The sequence below is a fragment of the Macaca nemestrina genome, chromosome 7, assembly GCF_043159975.1.
Source record: "Macaca nemestrina isolate mMacNem1 chromosome 7, mMacNem.hap1, whole genome shotgun sequence".
NCBI classification, from domain to species: Eukaryota; Metazoa; Chordata; class Mammalia; order Primates; family Cercopithecidae; genus Macaca; species Macaca nemestrina.
The window spans coordinates 6822091-6836447 of record NC_092131.1 but is presented as its reverse complement, the minus strand read 5'-3'; the positions used below and the strand labels follow the sequence as shown (position 1 = coordinate 6836447).

At 38.0% G+C, this 14357-nt stretch overlaps 1 protein-coding gene and 1 non-coding gene across 50 annotated transcripts in view; both read left to right on the top strand.

Annotated features, from left to right (window-relative positions):
* Positions 1-14357, top strand: part of LOC105467408 (uncharacterized) — a 153689-nt gene that overhangs the window by 24862 nt on the left and 114470 nt on the right. The gene's annotated exons all lie outside the window — the stretch shown is intronic.
* On the top strand, positions 8616-8687 carry LOC112424197 (small nucleolar RNA SNORD113/SNORD114 family). The gene has a single exon (XR_003014923.1). It is a non-coding gene; the product is annotated as a small nucleolar RNA SNORD113/SNORD114 family (small nucleolar RNA).

Here is a 14357-nt window from a genome sequence, read left to right as displayed (position 1 = left end):
ACGTATCCCATGCTGTGATAAAAGACACACTGACCACCCCTCCTGGATCCCCATCAGGCAGAGCTAGAATTTATATTCACTCTCTTGAGACGGACCTCAAGACCATGTTAGAGGAAAGTACAACACTCATTATCCTAGAATTGTGATTATTCCAATTCAGTTCATCCAAGACCCCTTTAAAAGTGCATTGGTTAAAGAGTTAGTTAATATTCTTGTTTTTGCATGGTGGCATGTTGGATGTTGATTTTAATACTAAAAATAAATAAATAATTACATAAGTATGTAAAATAAACAAAAGGCCAAAGCATGGACTGGCGATGAGAATGGTCCAAGAATGAAAGGATTATAGTTAATTAAATTCTGACTGCCATACAAATAACCTATCTCGTTTAACTTCCTTTACCAGCTGTTTTGTATTTCATTTTGTACATGTACATAGTTTATTTACATGTTTGCCCATAAATAGAAATCTGGGCTGTTTACTCTGACCAAGGAGCACACAAAGAGATGAAAGATGATGTCAGTGTTCTATTAGTGGAGTAAGAGATTGGATTTATGGTTGCTCATTACAATTTCTTTAGAAATGATCAAATCAGATAAAAAAGTATCAGCATAAACCAGTGATGTTTCATGAAGCAGAGATCATGATTAATCCAATTAAGTTCATTAGAAAAAGTTCTAGAATATAACCTAAGTGTATTTTCTAGTATTGTCCAATGGAACTTTCTTTTTTTTTTTTTTTTTTGCCTTGAGACAGGTCTCACTCTGTTACCCAGGCTAGACCTCCCTGGGCTCAGGTGATCCTCCCACCCCAGGACTACAGGTGTGCACCACCACACCCAGCTAATTTTTGTATTTTTTGTAGAGACAGGGTTTCCCCATGTTGTCCAGGCAGGTCTTGAACTCCTAGGCCCAAGCAATCCACCAGTCTTGGCTCCCAAAGTACTGGGATTACAGGTGCGAGCCACCATGCCCGTCCCAAATAGAACTTTCTGCAGTGATGGAAATGTTCTGTAATCTGTTCTGTACAGTATGGTAGCTACTAGTCCCATGTGATTATTGAGTCCTTGAAATGTGGCTGGTGTTCATGAGTAACTGAATTTTTAATATTACTTAATTTTTATTAATTTAAATTTAAATAGTCACATGTGGCTGCTGGCCCATGCAAGTCTGATATCCAGTGGGGTGGTCAAATTTTAAAGCTACTACATTAATCAGTTGTGTTAAGTGGTTGGTTCATGGCAGTTTTTTGAATATTAAATATGAATATATAAATACAAAAGTTAAATAAAAGAGAGTTAGTTATGAGGCACTGTATTAGTCTGTTTTCATGCTGCTGATAAAGACATACTCAAGACTGGGAAGAAAAAGAGGTTTAACTGGACTTACAGTTCCACATGGCTGGGAGCTGTCAGAATCATGGCAGGAGGTGAAAGGCACTTCTTACATGGTAGAGGCAGGAGAAAATGAGAAAGATGAAAAAATGGATACCCCTGATAAAACCAACAGATCTTGTGAGACTTATTCACTACCACAAGAACAGTATGGGGGGAACAGCACCCATGATTCAAATGATCTCCCACCAGGTCCCTCCCACAACATGTGGGAATTACAGGAGTACAATCAAGATGAGATTTGGGTGGGGACACAGAGCCAAACCATATCATTCTGCCCATCGTCCCTCCAATCTCATCTCTTCACATTTCAAAACCAATCATGCCTTCCTAACAGTCCCACAAAGTCTTAACTCCTTTCGGCATCCAAAAGTCCACAGTCCAAAGTCTCATCTGAGACAAGGCAAGTCCCTTCTGCCTATGAGTCTGTAAAATCAAAAGCAAACTATTTATTTCCTAGATACAACAGGGGTGCAGATATTGGGTAAATACAGCCATTCCAAATGGGAGAAATTGGCCAAAATAAAGTGGTTACAAGGTCCATGCAAGTCCAAAATCCAGTGGGGCAGTCAAATTTTAAAGCTCCAAAATGATCTCCCTTGATTCCAGGTCTCACACAGGTCATGCTGATGTGAGAGGTGGGTTCCCATGGTCTTGGGCAGCTCTCTCACTGTGGCTTTGCAGGGTATAGCCTCCCTGCTGGCTGCTTTCACAGGCTGGCATTGAGTGTGGCTTTTCCAGGCACATGGTGCAAGCTGGTGGATCTACCATTTTGGGGTCCCCCAACGGTGGCCCCCTTCTCACAGCTCCACTAAGTGGTGCCCCAGTAGAGACACTGTGGGGGGCCGTCAACCCCACATTTCCCTTCTGTGCTGCCCTAGCAGAGGTTCTCCATGAGGGCCCCACCCCTGTAGCAAACTTCTGCCTGGGCATCCAGGTGTTTCCATACATCTTCTGAAATCTAGGCAGAGGTTCCCAAACCTTAATTCTTGACTTCTCTGCACCCTCAGGCTCAACACCATGTGGAAGCTGCCAAGGTTTAGGGCTTGCACCTCTGAAACCTTGGGCCGAGTTTTACCTTGGTCCCTTTTAGCAATGGCTGGAGTGGCTGAGATGCAGGGTACCAAGTCCGTATGCTGCACACAGTGTGGAAACTGTGGGCCCGGCCCACAAAGCCATTTTTTTCCTCCTAGGCTTCTGGGTCTGTTATGGGAGGGGCTGCCATGAAGACCTGTGACATGCCCTGGAGACATTTTCTCCATTGTCTAGGGGATTAACATTCAGCTCCTTGTTACTTATGCAAATATCTGCAACCAGATTGAATTTCTCCTCAGAAAAAGGGTTTTTCATTTCTGCTACATTGCCAGGCTGCAAATTTTCTGAACTTTTATGCTGTTTCTCTTTTAAAATGGAATGCTTTTAATAGCACCCAAGCCCCTTTTTGAATGCTTTGCTGCTTAGAAATTTTTTCCACCAGATACTGTAAATCATCTCTCTCAAAAATCTCTAGGGCAGGGGCAAAATGCTGCCAGTCTCTTTGCTAAAACATAACAAGAATCACCTTTGCTCCAGTTTGCAAAAGGATACTTAGGCATTAGACTGACATATTAGGAGATAATTCCTCATCTCCATCTGAGACCACCTTAGCCTGGTCCTTATTTTTCATATCACTATCAGCATTTTTGTCAGAGCCATTCAACAAGTCTCTAGGAGGTTCCAAACTTTTCCACATTTTCCTATCTTCTTCTGAGCCCTCCAAACTGTTCCAACTTCTGACTTTTGGAACTGTTACCCAATTCCAAAATCACTCATACATTTTTGGGTATCTTTTCAGCAACAAACCCCACTCCTGGTACCAATTTACTGTATTAGTCTGTTTTCATGCTGCTGATAAAGACATACCCGAGACTGGGAAGTAAAAGAAGTTTAATTGGACTTACAGTTCCTCATGGCTGGGGAGGCCTCAGAATCATGGCGGGAGGTGAAAGGCACTTCTTACATGCTGGTGGGAAAAGAAAATGAGGAAGATGCACAAATAGAAACCCCTGATAAAGCCATCAGATCTCGTGTGACTTATTCATTACCATGAGAGCAGTATGGGGGAACCACCCCCATGATTCAAATTATCTCCCACCAGGTCCCTCCCACAACATGTGGGATTTATGGGAGTACAATTCAAGATAAGATGTGGGTGGGGACACATAGCCAAACCATATTAACCAGTGATGGGAATGTTCCTTGAAACAAATATGATTAATCCAGTTCTGTACAATTGAGACTCACTGACAAAAAATGTCTTTCATTCATGAAAAAACAACATAGGCTTATTCATTTATTTTATGACTATTGAGCATTACATGAATGTGTACTGCATAGTTTCTGTGAACATTTCTCTAATGTTGAAGGTCTATGTATCTTGGTGGTAAAGGATCAAAAATGTATTGTCAAAGTCATAGTGTGTTGAATAGCGGCTTTGTGGATATTCATCATATGAAATGATTTACTTCAAAAATGATTAATAAACACTAGAGATTCCATTGCATGTGGCAAGGATCATAATGTGACATAGACCAGGGTTTGTGATTAATTTAAGTCACCACAAGTGTAGTCCATAAATAAAAGATCTCATGTTACATTTGTTAGTGAGGAATATGTAGATGGATGCAACTCATTGTCATTATACATAAAGAAGCCTAAGCATGGACCAGTGATGAACGTGTGTCATGAGTCGGGTGTGGTGGCTCACGCCTGTAATCCCAGCATGTTGGGAGGCTGAGGTGGGCGGATCACGAGGTCAGGAGATTGAGACCATCCTGGCTAACACGGTGAAACTCCGTCTCTACTAAAAATACAAAAAAAAAAAAAAAAAATTAGCCAGGCATGGTTAATTTTGGGCACCTGTAGTCCCAGCTACTCAGGAGACTGAGGCAGGAGAATGGCATGAACCCGGGAGGTGGAGCTTGCAATGAGCCGAGATTGTGCCACTGCACTCCAGCCTGGGCAACAGAGCGAGACTCTGTCTCAAAAAATAAATAAATAAATAAAAGAAAGTGTGTCATGAACCAAATATTATATCCATACATTTCTGAACAGATTAAGTCCATTATATAAAGGTTTCTGTTTCTCCAGTTATGGTTAAGGATTAAAAGATTATCTATCTATCTATCTATCTATCTATCTATCTATCTATCTATCTATCAATTATATATCTATCTCTATAATATACTACTGTTTTTCTTGGTTTTGATGGTAGATTCGTGGTGTTTTCCTTGATTATATTATAAAAATCAGTAAGTGAATAGATTTTTAAAATTCAAAGACCTGAAATAAATAGGTTATCTGTCTCCTGTATGGTAAATATTCTATAGACATGAAGGCCACAAGAACCACTCCTACTTACAAAAAGAATAGGAGGCACTGAGCAGTGCCACCCCACGGCAACTCTAGTCCTGCTGGGCAGATAATGTGGGCTCTCCCTACCTGGGCCTGTCATTCATATAAGAGGGGACACATAGACGGGATTTGTAATGGTCATCATTCTCATTTTTATTTTAGGAGATTCACTCAATGGTGTTTATTAAGTTAATAATTAAAATAATCAATTGATGAAGTCAATTAAGAAGGAAGTGTTAATTGTGGGTCAGTGGTGAGAAAGAGGGCGAGCCACGGACCAATGTTGGGAATGTGGCACAAGCCAAGGGTTATGGTTAATCCAGTATTTTGCAATTTTAATATTTCTTTAAAAAGTTTAAATCTAGTCTTTTTCACACCTTTTCACACTTTCTTTCTCTTCTACAGAATGAGTACACCGCAGGTGATCAGCTATTCTGTAATGATGAGGGCCGGGCTGCTTTCTCTGTGGGCAAGGAGCATGGAGGCTGATGACAGGACAGTCAGGGTCCTTGTTCTTGGTTTGGATAATTTGCTCACAGATGTTGACTGTATTACTTAAAAGAAGTAAATAGCTCCACATATTAAAATACCACAGAACACGCATGCGCCAATGATGAGAATGTTATATGAATCAGTGTTCATGATTAATCCAACTCAACACCACTTCCATTAAGAATACAGTCAGGCTATTTTATTTGTGTTGCTGGCAGTTTAATATTCGTATACATTTTACATCACTGTTGATTTAAACAGTCCTCCGTCGATATAGACCTATGCCATTAACTGCTTAAGAGGGTAGCACATGGGAAGATTGAAAGTAATTATCAGTATTCTACTGGGCAAGAAGATGGTAGATTTATGGTAGCTCATTGTGTCATCTTTGAAATATAGACAAAAGAAAGAGGGCTAAGGATGGGCCAGTGATAATTGTGGCATTGCTATGTATGAAGAATGTTGATTGATCCATTGATCCATGTGTGTCATACTTAGATACATTATAGGAAGATATCTAGTGTATTATTTCTGTGGGAAATTAAAGACATGCACTGTCTAATACCATCACTGCTAGCCACGGGAACTACTGTGCACTTGGAATGTGACTAGTCTAATTGACATGTGATCTACATGGAAAAATACATACCGAGTTTAGAAGCCTCAATATGAAAAAGGTAAAATATTTCTAGAATTATTTATATCGATTAAAAGATAGTATTTTAGATACTGGGCTAAATAAAATACACAATTACAGTTGATTTCACCTGTTTCTTTTTACTTTTTAAATACTGTAGCTTCTAGAAAATTTACAAGTATTTGTGTAGGTGGCATTAAATTTTTTATTGCTCAGCATTGCTATAATCCAATGAGAGGAATATTCAATTTTATGTTTTTCTAATCCATGGGTACTGATTGTATTATTATTGGCTAATCAGTGATGAATCACTAATAAGTGAATAAATGAATGAGAAAAAAATGGAAACAGCACATGCTAAACATTAAAGTGTAGACTGCTGAAACAAGGATTATTTTCCTTTTTTTTTTTTTTTTTTGAGGCAGAGTCTCACTCTGTCACCCAGGCTGGAGTGCAGTGGCACAGTCACAACTCACCATAGCCTCGACCTTTAGGCTTAAGCCATCCTCCTGCCTTAGCTTCCCTAGTAGCAGGGACCAAAGGCGCATGCCACCACACCTGGCTAATTTTTTTGTATTTTTTGTAGAGATGAGGTTTCACTGTGTTGCCTAGGCTGGTCTCAAACTCCTGGGCTCAAGCGATCCACCCTCCTTGGCCTCTCAGTGCATGAGCCATTGTGTCTGGCCTGTTATAAATAGTTTTTATTAAGCACCAAAACCTGTAAAAATAATGGCTATGGTTTAATGGTTAATTCTTTTAGGTAAGGATGGTTAGTTTATTTAGGTAAGGAAGATATGAAAAGATCATGTAATAATCCATGCTGTTTTATTTTGTTGGTGGTGTCTTGCTAGTCTTCAGTTTTTTTTGTTTCAAAGACAATTACTAACAACAAATACCTGATTAAGTAGCTGACTAAATGGAAGAGGATTAAGCATGCAAGTGCTGAGTGTGGGCAGGATTAATCCATGTAGGCACCACTGAAATCCACTGAGAGATACCCAGTCTCCTACTTTCATAGATGGGCCTGTAGCAGAATCTTGATGGTATTGATTACATTAGCATTGTTTAAGTGAATTGATGAGTAAATAATTAAACAAATTGAACAAATGTATAAATTAACTTTTTTTTTTTTTTTGGAAGAGGAGTCTCACTCTGTTGCCCAGGCTGGAGTGCAATGGTGTGATCTTGGCTCACTGCAACCTCTGCCTCCTGGGTTCAGAAAATTCTTCTGCCTCAGCCTCCCAAGTAGCTGGGATTACAGGTGCCTGCCACCATGCCTGGCTAATTTTTGTATTTTAGTAGAGACGGGGTTTCATTATGTAGGTCAAGCTGGTCTCGAACTCCTGACCTCAAATGATCTGCCCGCCTAGGCTTCCCAAAGTGCTGGGATTACAGGTGAACTTATTAAACAAATGTGTAAATGAATAAAAAAAGAAAACCAAGCATGAACCAATGGATTATTATTATGTTTTTGAAGCATTGAAGTCAATAAAATACACACAAGCACAGGGATGGATGGTTGCTCTTATTTCTAAGGTAGAGATTTTTACGGAAATAAGAAAATGGAAGACGACCAGTGTTGAGAAGGTGTCAGGTGATAAGAATTAATATTAATCCAGTTCTAGTCATTGAGTTCATTGAACAACAATGAGAATGAAGATCTAGTTGATTATTTCTGTGGGTAATGGGCAGATTGACAGATGTTAGTTTTATTCAGAGTTTTTGAACAGTTTCTTTGGATTCTCAGCTATGGATTGTAAGGGAATGAATGAAGAAGTTTATGTCACAATAAGTTAAAAGAAGACAAATGACAGACCAGTGATGGTCATAAATTATGAAGCAAGTATTAGGATAAAGTCATTTCTATACTGCTGATGTCCATATAAAGGTTATAATGTCTGGACCCCTAACTGCTTAATGTTCACAGATGGGTTCATGTTATATTCAGTTTTGGATGCTGGTAGACTTATCCTTGTTAATTTTCTTTAAAAAGATAGATATAAGATTAAATTAGCCTATTACAAATTAAACAGTAAATAAGCAAATAGATGAATACATAAAGAGGGTCAAGAAGGATTTGTCAATTAAATAACATTTTATTTTATTTTAAGAATAAAATAAAACTTAAAAAAAAGAATGAGCATTGGTGAAAATGTACCCTGAAACAAAATTTAAGATCGATATAATTCTGAACAAGTCGGTTCTGCGAAAAAGTGGATGGAAGAAGATATTTCATTCAGTTTCAATTGTTTAGTATTTCACTTTTTCACTACTCTTAATTTACACATTCTGCCATTGATAAAGATTTAGGTTTCTAAGCTATGGCAGAGAAAACACAAGGAAGGAAAAAAATGTTGTCAGTGAAGGAAAACATGATGTTCCTTTATGTTCTTTGTTAAATATTTAAAATTTGAAAATAGTTGAGGAAAGGCTAGAGAAAGAGGGCCCTGCCTGGGCCACGTTGAGTGTGAGACTGCATAAGGATTTTGGTTGGTCCATACGTGTAACAGTGAGATCCTCTGTAGAAGGAGATTTGGTGGATTAGCTCTTGCAGAAATTAGCCTACATATATCAGTTATAACATTCACATATCTTATTCTTGCTTTGTTGTGATTCATGAATATTGATTAAGTAATTTTTAGTCAATTAATGAACTAAATCAACAAACAACTGTATAAATAAATAAAAAGTCTCAAAACTAAACCAATGATAAGTACTCTGGGGTGCTTGAATCAAGGATTTTGATTAAACTATATGACTCTGAGGTTCATTGTAAAAACAAGCCTAGTTTACTGCCTCAGTGGGACATGAGCTTGTAGCTGCAGTGAGGAATATAAGCATCTCGTGCTTAGGATTTTGCAGATCTGATATGAATCCTACTATTAGTAGTAAATCAGTGCATGAGTAAATAAAGACACATACCAATGAATTCAGCCAAAGAGGGCTGGATATGCACCAATTATGAGAGTATGTAATGAGATATAAATTATTATTAAATATTTCTGAGAAGCTGAGTTCTAATAAGTAAATAGTTCAAGGCTGTTACCATATTGGTTAGGAACATATGGGCAGATGTATGTTTCTGGGTTGCCAGCTGTTAATTTTGTTCCGTATTTTAATATGAAAAGGGAAAAGAAGGGAACAGAAATAATTGCTTACAGAATTACCTAATTGAAAGATCAAGCAGGCACCAACTGTTGAGCTTATGGGCAGATGTTAGTCTTATTTAGAGCTCTTGTTCAGGGTATGTAGGTTAACAAATTTTGATGTTATTATTCTAAGCATGTGAAGGAAGGGATTATTTATTTGCTTATTTTTTATTGACGGAATTTTTTTTATTAACTGTAGCATCAAGAACAATACTTCCCTCATAGCAATGACAAAATAAAACTATAATAATAAAATAATAAAAAATAATACAACTGTTAGTAATATAGCTAACAATAATTGTTTACTATATATTAACTATTGTGCAATTTTTAAAAATTTTCTATTTTTATAGGTTTTGGGGGAATAGGTCATTTTTGATTACATGGGTAAGTTCTTTAGTGGTGATGGTGCATCTGTCACCTGAGCAGTGTACACTGTACCCAATGTGTAGTCTTTTATTCCTCATCCCCTACCAGCCTTCCCCTTGAGTCCCCAAAGTTCATTATGTCATTATTATGCCTTTGCATCCTCATAGCTTAGCTTGCACTTACAAGTAAGAACATATGATGTTTGGTTTTATTCCTAAGTTAATTCACTGAGAATAATGGTCTTCAACTCCATCCAGGTTGTTGTGAATGCCATTATTTTGTTCCTTTTTATGACTGAATAGTATTCCAGTTGGTGGGTATATATACACATTTTTCTTATCCACTTGCAGGTTGATAGGCATGTAGGCTGGTTTCATATCTTTGCAATTGTGAATTGTGTTGCTATAAACATGTGTGTACAAGTGTCTTTTTCATATAATGACTTCTTTTCCTCTGGGTAGATACCCAGTAGTAGGATTGCTGGGTTAAATGGTAGTTCTACTTCTAATTCTTTAAGGAATCGCCATGCTGTTTTCCATAGTGGTTGTACTAGTTTGCCTTCCCACCAGCAGTGTAAAAGTGTTCCCTTTTCACCACATCCATGCCAACATTGATTAACTTTTGATTTTTTAATTATGGCCATTCTTGCAGGAGTAAGGTGGCATCCTATTATGGTTTTAATTTGCATTTTCCCTGGTAATTAGTGATGCTGAACATTTTTTCATATGTTTGTTGGCCATTTGTATATCTTGTTTTGGAAATTGTCTATTCATGTCCTTTGTCCACTTTTTGATAGATTATTTTTGTTTTTTTACTGATTTGTTTGGGTTCCTTGTAGTTTCTGATTATTAGTCCTTTGTCAGATCATAGCTTGCAAGTATTTTCTCCCACTCTGAGGGGTGTCTGTTTACTCTGCTGATTATTTCTTTTGCTGTTCAGAAGCTTTTTAGTTTCATTAGGTCCCATCTATTTATTTTTGTTTTTGTTGCATTTGTTTTTGTGTTGTTGGTCAAAACTCTTTGCCTAGGCCAATATCTAGAAGAGTTTTTCCAATGTTATATTGCACAGTTTTTATGGTTTCAGGTCTTAGATTTTAAGTCTTTGATCCATTTTGAGTTGGCTTTTGTATTCTTCTACATGCGGCTGGCCAATTATCCCAGCGGCATTTGTTGAGTAGGGTATGCTTTTCCCACTTTATGTTTTTGTTTGCTTTGTTGAAGGTCAGTTGGCTGTAAGTTATTGGTTTTATTTCTGGGTTCTCTCTCCTTTTCCATTGGTCTACATGCCTATTTTTATACAAGTATCATACTGTTTTGGTGACTATAGCTTTGTAGTATAGTTTGAAGTTGGGCAATGAAATGCCTCCAGATTTGTTAGTATTACTTTGACTATGTGGGCTCTTTTTCAGTTCCATATGAATTTTAGGATTATTTTTTCTAGTTCTGTGAAGAATAATGATGGTATTTGGATAGTAATTGCATTGAATCTGTAGATTCCTTTTGGTAGCATGGCCATTTTCACAATATTGATTCTATCCATCCATGAACGTGGGATGTGTTTTCATTTGTTTGTGTCATCTATGATTTCTTTCAGCAGTGTTTTGTAGTTTTCCTTGTAGAGATCTTTCACCCCTTTGGTTAGGTATATTCCTAAGTACTTTTTTGTTCTTGTTGCAGTTGCCATACAAGCGATTGAGTTTTTGATTAGATTTTTAGCTTTGTTGTTGTTGGAGTATAGCAGTCCTACTGATTGCAGGAAAGCGATTATTTAAAAGAGGACAGGGGCCGGGCGCGGTGGCTCACGCCTGTAATCCCAGCACTTTGGGAGGCCGAGGCGGGCGGATCACAAGGTCAGGAGATCGAGACCACGGTGAAACCCCGTCTCTACTAAAAATACAAAAAATTAGCCGGGCACGGTTGTGGGCGCCTGTAGTCCCAGCTACTCGGGAGGCTGAGGCAGGAGAATGGCGTGAACCCAGGAGGCGGAGCTTGCAGTGAGCCGAGATCGCGCCACTGCACTCCAGCCTGGGCGACAGAGCGAGACTCCGTCTCAAAAAAAAAAAGAGGACAAACATAGATGAATAAGGTTAATTTATCATTAAAAGTGTCTATATAAATAAAAGGGGTATGGGGTTCTGCACACTGTGGATAAAGCGCATAGAATCAGTTATTTGCAATAATATTTTAGGCCATTTTGCATTTTCTTTGAAGAAAATAAAAATACTAACAAATTATTCCATGAGTGAATAAAAAATAAACAAATAAATGAATAGATTCATAAGTTAGGATCAAACACAGACCATTGCTGAAAATGTGTTAAGAAATGGGAACATAAATTTATCCAATTCTAATCAAGGAAGACCTATAAAAAAGATCACCTTGGTTCTTACCTTTGTGGGTGGGGCTTAAGTGATGGAATTTGGAACATGCATAGTTTTGATCTTTTTCTTAGGATATAGGTTCAGGAGTTTTCCGTATAGTGCCTAAATTGGTAATTAAACAAGTCAATAAATAAAATCAGGGCCATTCTTAGGCTAATTGGGAATTTGACAAAAACTGCAGTTTTTTTTTATATATAAATTTGGTACAACGGGACTTAGGTCCCTTAAAAAATCTAAATCTGTGCTGCTTCTTGAATTTTCTAAAATCTGGTTTTCACTCCACATTCCATATGCCAGATCTGACTTATTTGTTATCCAGTGATGGAGATCATGTCTGTCACTTATGTGGATAAGAAACAGAGAGGCACATGTGAGTAACAGAGTTCTTGTTCTTGCTTTGAAGAGGGCTATTGATGTTGTCCATCGAATTAATTCAAAGAATGAATGGCTACCTCAAACATAAATAGAATTAAAAAATGCTGAGAGAGTGGATGTGAAGTGTTCTCGCCACAAAAATGACAACTATGGGAGGTAATGTTTATATTAATTAGCTAGAGTTAGTCAACCGACAGTCTATATATACTTCAAAACATCATGTCGTACACTATAAATACACATAATTTTATCTGTCAATTAAAAATAAAATAACAAAATCAAAACCAATTAAACAATGCCATGCGTGGACCAGTATTGGGAATATGTAATGAACCATAGGTTAAGATAAATTCATTTCAGTACAGCTGAAGTCCCTTAGAAAGATGAGTTTATTTTGGTACAACTGGAATCCCTTACAAACATAATTGGAGGAGGTTGTATTCATTTTCATGGTTGCTTAATATTCTCCTCTATTGTGCACCATATTTTAAGAAGATTTCTCTATTGATAAAGATCTAGGCTTTTACATTGTTGGGAAGGGAGCACCTACAAATATGGAACGAATTGCCAGTGTTCCAGTTGTGGAATGAGATGATAGACTGTTCATTGTACTGCTGTTAAGTTATGAGTAAATCAAGTGAAAGACGATTGAGCAAAGAGCAGTGGCACGTGGGATGGGTAGGAAGCAAGGTTATTGATTAATTATAGGCACAGTCTGAGTCCCAATTAAAAAGAGATCTCGTCTACCAGCTCTGTGGGAAATGAGCGTGGAGATAGCATTCTGCAACAGTCAGAGGTCTTGTTCTTGGGTTTTTGTGATTCATGTAAATTATTTTGTGGGTGAAATCATTAATGAAATAGTATGCATAGTCAATAAACAGTGTATAAGTAAATACATGAGAAAAAAGTGAGTGATGAATAGTTCTGGGGCATATGAATGATTAATTTTGATTAAACCCTAAACTCTGAAGTCCATTAGAAAGAGACCTTGCTCTTCTCTGTAAGGGAGTGGAGTTCAGAGTAGAAGTTCAGGTTCTTCGGCTTCAGTGAGTGCTTAGGTAGGGATTGTAAGTGAATCAATGAATGCATTAACAAAGTAATGTGTAAGTGAAGATAAAGACTATCATATGTGGACCATTTATGACAGCATGTCATGAAACAAGTGTTACTAGTAATATATTTGTAGAATACTGAATTTCAATATAATACATAGGCAAAAGCTGTCGTTTGGAGTACCTAGGAGCTCCAGACACACAGAAACACGTAGATAGATGCATCTAAGTGTCCATGTTGGCATTCTGGATTGGTAAGAGGTTGCTGGTTGTCAGTTTATTAAGAAGGGAAAATATTTACATAAAATATTACATGACTGTAACAGAAAAGGAGCAAATATGTGCCAATTTGAGGATGTGTTACATGACACCAGTTATGATCCATCTAATTGTATCTACTGAATTTTATAAAAAACAACAAAAAATGGCAAGGGATAGAGTCAGTTATTTCTATGGGTAATGAGCATGTGGGTTGTTTTGTGTTCAAGTATAGAATCTAAGATCTCTGGTAATTATATATTGTTTTTTAAGTTGAATGAATATAATTATATGTCAAGGGTCAACTCTGGACAGTGTGGAGCAAGCTTATGACTAATCCCGTTCTACCCTACTGATGTCCATATAGAGAAAGTGGGATCTAGGCGCTTCTAACTTGGGTTAACTTGGGTTAAGTTCATAGAGAGAGATCATAGAGTATTTCAGTTCTGGGCTGCTAGTGGGTTTACTATATTTTATTGAGATAGAGCCAAACATGAACCAATATTGAGAATGTGTCATATGACCAGGGTTATAATTTTTTTTTTTTTTTTTTTTTTTTTTTTTTTTTGAGACGGAGTCTCACGCTGTTGCCCAGGCTGGAGTGCAGTGGCGCGATCTCGGCTCACTGCAAGCTCCGCCTCCCGGGTTCCCGCCATTCTCCTGCCTCAGCCTCCTGAGTGGCTGGGACTACAGGCGCCCGCCACCGCGCCCGGCTAATTTTTTGTATTTTTAGTAGAGACGGGGTTTCACTGTGGTCTCGATCTCCTGACCTTGTGATCCGCCCGCCTCGGCCTCCCAAAGTGCTGGGATTACAGGCTTGAGCCACCGCGCCCGGCCGACCAGGGTTATAATTAATCC